Source organism: Myotis yumanensis, unplaced genomic scaffold, assembly GCF_028538775.1.
Source record: "Myotis yumanensis isolate MYYU_CA2020_CCGP unplaced genomic scaffold, mMyoYum1.0.hap1 SCAF_13, whole genome shotgun sequence".
Lineage (NCBI taxonomy): Eukaryota > Metazoa > Chordata > Mammalia > Chiroptera > Vespertilionidae > Myotis > Myotis yumanensis.
This window is the reverse complement of record NW_027223764.1, coordinates 49,373,613-49,383,193: the sequence shown is the minus strand read 5'-3', so window position 1 is coordinate 49,383,193 and position 9,581 is coordinate 49,373,613. Positions and strand designations below refer to the sequence as shown.

At 44.2% G+C, this 9,581-nt stretch overlaps 1 pseudogene; it reads right to left on the bottom strand.

The window, feature by feature from the left end:
- Positions 1-618: 618 nt before the first annotated feature.
- On the bottom strand, positions 619-3,523 carry LOC139021587 (aurora kinase A- and ninein-interacting protein-like; annotated as a pseudogene).
- Positions 3,524-9,581: the final 6,058 nt, after the last annotated feature.

The window sequence follows — 9,581 nt, the reverse complement described above, 5'->3', positions numbered from 1 at the left end:
TCCAAGCCTAATACCCTCCCTCATCTCCAGCATTTTTAAAAGTTGGCAAGGACACTAAAGGAATGCAATAATCACCAAGAATTCAAATGGTGGTTTAAGGTTAGTGAAGGTCTTTCAAAGTTATTAACATAAAATACCTGTTTGTTTTGCCTGAGTTTACAAAACAAAGTTCATGTTATTTATCTCTGTTACAAAATTTGTCAATAAAATGGCTTGGGTAATAATTAACTTTAAAATCTCATACAGTTAATAAGAACAAATAAATTTGAATCTGTGAATTAATATATTTTGTACTTTATTTGAAGTATGTCTCTTGAAAATGTGAATCTATTTGCCAATGAAAAACACTTGTTTCTAGAAGTTATGAAATGTATACATGAATCTGCCCATCTAAAAAATGCTAATTACTTGCTTTTAGATGTCACTACAAGTTAAATTTTCTAAGAATTAAGAATTCTAATTCAGTTGGTAATGGAATGTATAAGTTATGGTAATATATACATATTTTTTTGTCTCAACAAGTGTCACCACCAGCTTTATTTACATAAAGAAAATGTTCAACAATAGCTTCATTCCATACCTCCATGAGTATTTTTAAAACCAAACCCTCAAAGACATTTAGACTTGGTGCCTGATAACTTGATGACCATCAGAGTCCTGGGAAAAGAGCAAATCGGGCAGCAGGTTTAACTGGGAGCCTATCCTGGCACTGAGCCCAAGGGCTGTTAGGAGCCTGCCCTAAACCCTGGTTATGGCTCAGAAAGGAACTCTAGAGTTGTGAGCAATGACCCGCTGGCCCTGAGAATCCTCAGTGAAAAGCAGACTCCCAGAGTCCATGTCTTTCTTTTCACTGGAACAGGAACAGGACAAGACCTTTGTCTCACTGCTTCTGTGTTTTCTGCACTCCAGGACTCCCGGTGTGTGAGAACGAGGACAGGGGCCTGCCTATTCTCTCTGGCAGACACTTTCCCCATGTAGGCTTGTCCCAGGGCTGTTGGCCCTTGCCCCCAGGTGGTTTACTGCATCTCACCATACTCTGTCGTTCTTTCTCTTGATCCATGAAGCCATTCCCTTTTCCAGGAAGAATCCTTCTCCCCCTCCTTTTGGTCCAGCAAGCAAGAACTTTCCAAGTCCTGGGCGAAGGAACAAGCCAGTGAGTCTTGACTCTCTCCAGCACAGACTAAGTTAGTCTCAGGCTGAAACAAAGACAACACGGTCAAGAATGGGGTTCCCAGTCTGTGGTGGCCAGAAGCCTGGAGGGACTGAGGAGAAAGTCCAGCTTCCTGGACGTCTGTAGGGGTTGAAGTGGCTAAGGGGGTGCCACGCAATCATCCCCCAAGCCCCCTGGATCAGATGGTCTAGCTGTGTTGCATCTTTCTTAGACTCTCTGTTGGTCTGACTTGCTGTATATGATGAAACACTCCCCTGATCACCCCCATCTCTCTTTCCTGACTGCAAGGTGAGGAAGGAGGCAATGCTGGCTGCCGAATGCCTGCAGGTGGCGTTCTTTGAGTCAAAGAGATCTTAGCCTTTCTCTCTCCAGGAAAGAGTGTTAGCCTTTTGGTGCTTGACTTGATTAAATGTGTCCTGTAAGGATGCCCTAAACAATCCAATCTCAAAGAACATATGCCCTCCATCCCAAAGAGTCTCTAGTTCTTTGGTATAACGCATTCATGGCCCCATCAAGTTTTCTTTCTGAGTGGTGGAAGGACAAACCGACTTCCTATAATGACTGAGCTCCTACTCTTGTATTACAAGGATCCTCCATGATATCTTCCTACAGAGTGTGATGCTTTTTTTCGGCTGCAAATCATCCCAAATGTGTGATCTTTTCTTATACTCCACAAAGTATCGAAGCAGATTTGGGATCATATACTTCACTCCTGTTATCATTAGAAAATGTTTCATTCTTCCACAGCATTTAAATTCAGTTTAGCCATCATTCGATCTTTTTCTCTTCTGATTATTTACCTGTAGCTTGTCTTCAAGTTCTGCTTTCAAACCAGTTGAATTCCTTTCTCTATGATTCATGTGGCCTTCAGTACAAGTCTAATACACAATTTGATCCAACTTTCTTTTCTATAATAATCACTCTGGTCTTGAATTTATGGACGAAGTCTCACTGTACCTATAAACTAACATAGCTGCACTTTCTGCCTCTTCGAAGCCACATCCATGCCACAGGCCTCCTCCTTGGGATGAGCACCTCATGGCCACTGAGGAGGCCTAGCCACTCTCCTGTGGGGTCGGGCTCCAGCCGCCTCTATGGTAACAGATTTTTAAAGACATAAGAAAAATGGGTTATTGTAAAGTTGGTTATTTCTGAGTGAGTCCAAGAACAGGTCAAGCTGGGAAGGGACATTACACCATCCTCTCTCTCTGATTCTGGTATGTGTAAGTCTTTTGTTATTCCTTTGCTGTATGCTATATAGTTGCTGTAGAAACAGATGCAATGGCTCACCCATTCTCCTTCCTCCCCAGGATATATGCGGAAGATGTAAGGAAGAGATGGTACGGGAGTGAAGAAAGAAGGTACCCGTGTTGGGTGGAGTGAATAGTATGTGAGAACATGGGCCCCTTCCCAAGCTCTGACTCCCCCTCCCAAACTGTGGGAATCTGATGAAGGCCGCCTGTAAGTGAACTGTGAGACCTGGGGAGCCTGGCCAGCTCCTCGGCACATTCAGAAAGAAGCTGTTCTAGATGTGAGGCCAGACTGTAAACAACTACAGAGAAACAGCTAGCGTTTGATCTCACACAGCTTACACACACACATACACCCCAACCACCACCCCCCTCCCCCCCCCCCCCCCCCCGCCACATACACACCCCACCTGTGCCATTGCTTTGTTTTCTGAATTCTATTGAAGCATCGGCACTCCATCTTGTTCCTGTAACCTCAATGTTGTAAAAACTTCTGTTTGACATTTTCCACTAAACATAGTTGGTCCTTTGTTCTCTGAATTAACTCTGCTATTCTTGGCTTCTGTAAACACCCGTGCTCAAATAATAGGGAAAATAAGCTCAATTATCTGGCCTTGTGGGTCTGGTCTGTCCCTGGTTACTCCCATGCCAGGTGTCTTTTAGTTTCCTGAATTATGTTGTGCTCACGGTTACTGAATTGTGCTGTGCTCAAGGCTACAAGCTTCCTGCAAAATATCTCCCAGTACATAGGGCTCTTTGTAAAGCCTACAAAGAAATCGGGAGGGTATAAAGGGAAAACTTCCTCCATGTCGCTTTGCTTAGACTCTGGAGATAACTCCTCTGAGATCGCCGGCGTAATAAAGACTCCAAATTTGGCTTACTGATTGATTAAGGCGTCCTCTGTTTGGCTCGCTGATTTCCAATATAACACTATATAACCCTGACCTCGGAAAGCCTGTGCTGTGGAAAACTTCACCAGCCGGCCGCCACTGGTGGACACATAAGTCATAATAAAACTCTCCTTCATGGCCAGTCCTCTGGCTTGTTTCTTTGGAATCAGCAAGAAAAAGCTGACGTTTTCTTGGACCTTAGCTCTTTGCATAACACCAGATATATATTGAGCCCTGTGAATGCAGTCTCTGCTCTCAGCAAACCAACATTCAGTAAACTTTCACTCCCAATCATCATCAGCAAGGGGAAGTCATAACTCACTACTGTGCCTAAGAGGGAGTTTCAGGACTTGCCCACTACTTCCCTTTCAGCCTCACCTTGGAAACTCTGTGGCATCCTGCTTGTTATGCCCAGATTTCAAGATCCCCAATAGAACACACCAGGGAGCCAGCTGAGTCCGATGCAAAAGCAGAGAGTCTTTTATTCGAGCTAGCTCAGCTCCCTGACCACAATCACCGATGCAGCAGCAAGCCAAGTGGCAGAGAGAGCAAACTCTGTGTGGAGAGAGGTTTTATAGGGGGTTGGAGTAAGGGAAGGAGAAAGGACTGTGGGCCCTGCCGATTGGCCAGGCACAAGTTGGTGTCTTGTTACACAGGATGTGGTCATATCTATGGTGCGCACGTGCCTTGATTGTCATTGGTTAGTTTAAAGAAGTCCTGGGTGTGGCTAGCAGAGGCTTAGGCTTTTGGGAAGAAGCTCCTTGCCGAGCACATGGCTGCCCAAAGATGGAGGACACAGGGTAAGATGGAGGGCGTAGTCCTCGCCATTTCATTCCCCCCTTTGTCTTGGAACTTCCGGCTCAATCATGAGACGGACTGCATTTCTATTTCACCGTTGCTAGAGGCCCGTACTGGGCACACAGAACTATCAACTGAACTATCCCTATATGCTTAACAAATGGTCCTGTGGAAGGGAAAGAAACCATTTTAGCTTTAACAACTTCTATTGAAATAGGATTTTTCTTCTTAAAATTCCTCCATGGCTATCAAAAAGCCAAATCAAGATTAATTTATTTACTGTATTTAATTTGGCCTGATGTTTGCATAAACACACAAGAATGGTAACTGATCACCTTTGCTGGAATCTCATGGTTGAATCTTAATGTGCCCCGTAGGGCCAGGAAGCCAAATCATCCAGCTGCCATCAGGTCTGCCTGCAGTATCTGCTGAGTTAGGTGAATCTCTCACCTATAGCAACTCCACCTGAGCCCACGCTCCAGGCTTTAAGGCCCATCTCAGTAGCCCTCCTACCCATTGCGGTCCAGTGTGTGTGGGGGTTCCGCAGGGATGCAGAGGCATCCTTATTGCTCCCCTTCTACTCTTACCAACCGCCAGTGATGGTACGGCATGGGCCTGACACTCCAGCGCCAGCCATCTTCAGGGCTTCCAAGCAGGATACCAGGCTTTCTTTGTGGCATTCTTACTGGCTTCAAGTCTTTAGAGCTCAGACAGGGCTCTTTAAAACATGATACTCCAGTCAAAGTTTTCCGTTAATAAAACCACTATTAGGAACCAGTCTTATTGAATCTATGCAAAGAAATGTATTGCCATGACTTATTTAGCATTGCCAGATTTCGGAGGAATTACATAAGGAGAAAAACATATTGATCTACTCTAAGATTTTCTGACTTTCCTTGCCAATTCCTTTTCATGGATTTATAACAAAACAGTAACTGTTTTTGTTTTTTTTAAATCTTTATTGTTCAGATTATTACATTTGTTCCTCTTTTTTCCCCCCATAACTCCCCTCCTTCCAGCTCCCACCCCACCCTCCACCCTCACTCCCCACCCACTGTGTTCATCCATAGGTGCATGATTTTTGTCCAGTCACTTCCCGCATCTCCCACACCCCTTTTCCCCCCAAGAATAGTCAGTCCATTCCCTTTCTATGTCCCTGATTCTATTATAATCACCAGTTCATTCTGTACATCAGGTTATTTATTCACTTGATTCTTAGATTCATTTGTTGATAGATGCATATTTGTTGTTCATAATTTGTATCTTTACCTTTTTCTTCTTCTTCCTCTTCTTAAAGGATACCTTTCAGCATTTCATATAATACTGGTTTGGCGGTGGTGAACTCCTTTAGCTTTTCCTTATCTGTGAAGCTCTTTATCTGACCTTCAATTCTGAATGATAGCTTTGCTGGATAAAGTAATCTTGGTTGTAGGTTCTTGCTATTCAGCACTTTGAATATTTCTTGCCATTCCCTTCTGGCCTGCAAAGTTTCTGTTGAGAAATCAGCTGACAGTCGTATGGGTATTCCCTTGTAGGTAATTGAGCCTCTTTCTCTTGCTGCTTTTAAGATTTTCTCTTTGTCTTTTGCTCTTGGCATTTTAATGATGATGTGTCTTGGTGTGGTCCTCTTTGGATTCCTTTTGTTTGGGGTTCTCTGCGCTTCTTGGACCTGTAAGTCCATTTCTTTCTCCAGGTGGGGGAAGTTTTCTGCCATTATTTCTTGAAATAGGTTTTCAATATGTTGCTGTCTCTCATCTTCTGGCACTCCAATAATTCTGATATTAGACCGCTTAAAGCTGTCCCAGAGGCTCCTTACACTATCTTCACACTTTCGGATTCTTTTTTCATTTTGCTTTTCCAATTGGGTGTTTTTTGTCAAATCTTTGGTTTGATTCTTGAGCTCCTCTGGTCTGCTATTGGGTATAATATTCTTTATTTCAGTCCGTGTATGCTTACTTTCTAATTTCTTTATCGTAGCATCGAGGGTCTCATTAGTTTTCGTGAGGCTCTGCACAAATTTATGGCAAGCCCTCAAAATTGCGATTCTTAGCTCCATATCCTCCATTTCTGTCATGTTTTTTTGTCTCCGCATCTTTTATGCTTTCTTGGTGCACCCCCTTGTGGTCTCTGTGCGCAGTCTTGTTCTAGCCAAGCCTTAATTGTTGTAGTTAACACTAGAGGGATTTGACCACCAGGCCGACTGGCTGTAGGAATCAGCTGAGCGGAAAACGTCTGTCTTCTCAAAACAGTAACTGTTGGCATAAAACCTTCTTTCTATGCATAACCATGCCTCAGACCTTCTATTCCAAACAGGCCTTTCCCAGCTTTACTACCCCTGACATGGGCATGGTTACGCAGGCTTGCAAGACAGTATACAGGCTGCCAACCGTTAACTGTCTCTCAACAGAGACCAAAACCTGATGGGCACCCTTCCCTGCCCAGTTGGGCACCTGCCCTCTTGGCAGCTAGACACCCTTTACTTTTGGAGTTCACCCCACACAGTCCCCTTCCAGGACAGCCAGCATACATTCAAACCTGCAAAAGAATCAAAGGTCAATATAACATATCAACACAATGAAACATAATATTGGCATCATGGCTGCTTCAGGCAGCCAAATCTTCTGCTACTAAACATGTGATACTAAAGTCTATTCTTGACCTTCCTATGAATTGTCCTTGTCTCTTTGGAGCCATGTTCATGAAGATGCAGGTGTTATCTAAGTCTATTCAATGTTACCAGCATCAGGCAAGTAGAGCACGCCGTAGCTTGAGCTTGAGCGGGTTGCATTGATCTCGATCGACGCTCCATTTGGTGACAAAGTCTTCCTGGATCATGGATGGGTCCGCTGACTGGACGTGAGTGTGATGGACCCAGGTCATGACGCCGTCTACCTTGAGAGCGGTGGGGTTCGTCAGCACCACAGTGTAGGGACCCTTCCAACATGGCTCGAGAGTCTCCCAGCGGTGCCTTCTGACGTAGACCCAATCTCCTGGTCTGTGCTGATGAGGAGTTGGGGTTGGGCCGGTCTTGTAGATGGCGCGGAGGCGCAGCCAAATGTCCTCATGCGCCCTCTGGAGCCCTCTCAAGGAAAGAGATAGTTCTTGCAGCAAAAAAGTCAGCTTTAAGGTTAGGAATGATAGGGGGTGGCCTGCCAAACATGATAGGAGAGCCACCCAGTCCCCGCCAGTTTCCATGGTTCCTTTCTACCTGCCCTGAACTCTGGGGCCTATAAGCACAATGTAATTTCCAATTTGCCCCAAAAGCCCTGGTTACTACCTGCGTTATTTGTGAAATAAAGGCTGGTCCATTGTTGGATCCTATCATAGCCTCCGGTTCTCCCAACCCAATGAGGTTTTGGCCAGTCTCCGAGTCAGATTCCTCCTCTCTTGGAGAACTTCAAAGTAACCCTGTTTATTAGTTACAGCACTCTGCTTTCTTGCCTTTCTACCAGTTCCCTTTGTGGCAGAGCAGCAACCAGGACTCTTTCAAGGGAGTATGCTAGAATGGGATATCAGCCCCTCCTTTGCTAGCAGCAACAGGTGCCAAACCCTTTCAGTATATTTGACCAGCTTCATTCCCGCCCACCTTTACAGATTCCAAGGCTCATTGTCTTCCTTTAACCAGCAAGCCAAATGACACTGGCCTGTATTATTTAATTCAGCACAGGCAGGGGGGCCCATAAAATCTCTGCCCTGAGGAACTGTGAGCCCCACCCCTAAATGTCCCAATCAGACTAGAAAAGCCACAAATACCTTTTAAATCTACCCCAGAATTCCAAAATCCCAACCCAGCACAGAATATCACATAGCAAATCAAAGTTCCCAGCAAACAAACAGACAGAGATGTTTACTAGTTAGGCTGGCCAATTCCACCTCTGACAGAGAGCAAGCGCCCTTGGGGAAAGCCACTCGGGGCACTTGCTATTGGTCAGAGCACTCAGCCTCAAAGAAATCAAGTGTGTGGTGTGTGTTTTTTCGCAGACTTCCACACTTACATGAACAAATAATTATACCCAAGTAGACATACAAACATCAAATAAACATTTACACTTACACCCTTTCAGTGAACAAGTACTTTTACAGTCTTGGGATCTTGAGCAGATAACAGGAACACTGCCCAGGTCCCCTGATGGGGGCCTGACAGGAACAGATGTGGGGGCCTCCCTTTCCCACATCCCAGGACAGGATTCTTGACCTATATCTCATCCAGATAGAAACAGTACTCATCACAAACAAACAAACAAATCCAAAACCAAAAACCAAGAAAACCAAGGCCAGAAGTACCCTCTGACATTTCAGGGGTACCAAGGAAGGAGAAGTTAAGCCGTGTCCAGCCCTTCTCACAATCCACCACCAGTGACCAGTCCCAGCTCACTGGCCTACCATTCATTCAACATTTTTTTTCCCTCCCATCACACCAAAGCCATGCTTTCCAGTTAGTTAGAACTCTTAGCCTTAATTTTTAGGTGACATGTAAATAATTAACATTCCTCAGATTAGCAATACATTCAAAAAAAATTTTTAAGAGACACAGATACATATTTAAGCAATAAGGACAGATCAATTTACAGAAGCAGAGACAGCATGCAATCTAAACCACAGCTTTGGGTAAACACATTATCTAGAACCTAGGTTAAACTTAGGCATGTCCTGGGTCTCCCGAACACTGAGTTGGCAAGTTAACTGGAGCCCTCCTGACCCTGGGACAGCTGCACTGTCCCTCCCAGGCAAAGGAAAAATGTGCCCTTTAAGATCAGTATGAAACCACAGTTTCTACCTGACTTTAGAAATTGGATTACTGCTATCAGCCCCTTTTAAAGACTTTGACATAACCTTTAATTGTTCTTAGTTTAAGGAAAGCAGGGTTTTCTAGATTTAAGAGATTAGCTTAAAAATAAATCCGAGAGGCAAGCACACTTCCTGCCCCATCCACATTTCTGCAGCAAAACTCCACCTTAAAGCTCCACCCCTGACTAAATCAGAGGGAGGGGCCTTTGCTGTTTCAATATGGCAGCCCCCAGGGTAGCGGCAAGTCATGTGGCTGTATTGTAGATAAACAGAAATCTTATTAACTGTTTATATCTTTTATAATCATTTTAAAGAATATCAATTAAATTTAAACTGGTCCTTGCATCAAAAATCTTCAGTTGAGGTTACAAAATCAATCCTCTCTTCTCAATCAGACCAATAAGCAAAGGCATTTAGTTATAGTCTTGCAAAACAGGTTCTGGCCTACCTGGTCTTTTCAGATGTAAATTGACCACATTCTTCCTTGGGAAGCCAGCCTTAACATTCTTCCTTAGCATTTAAAAACTGTTCTTTATTATGGAAATGCCAATCCTGCTGCTAGAATTTAGCTAGCATCTTTTTTCCCTGGGTAAATGATCAGTCTTGGGCTCGATCCTGCACATGTGTAAGGAGACTCCAGCTCAAAACTCTATCCAAAATCGGATGGTGTGCACATTAGTTTTA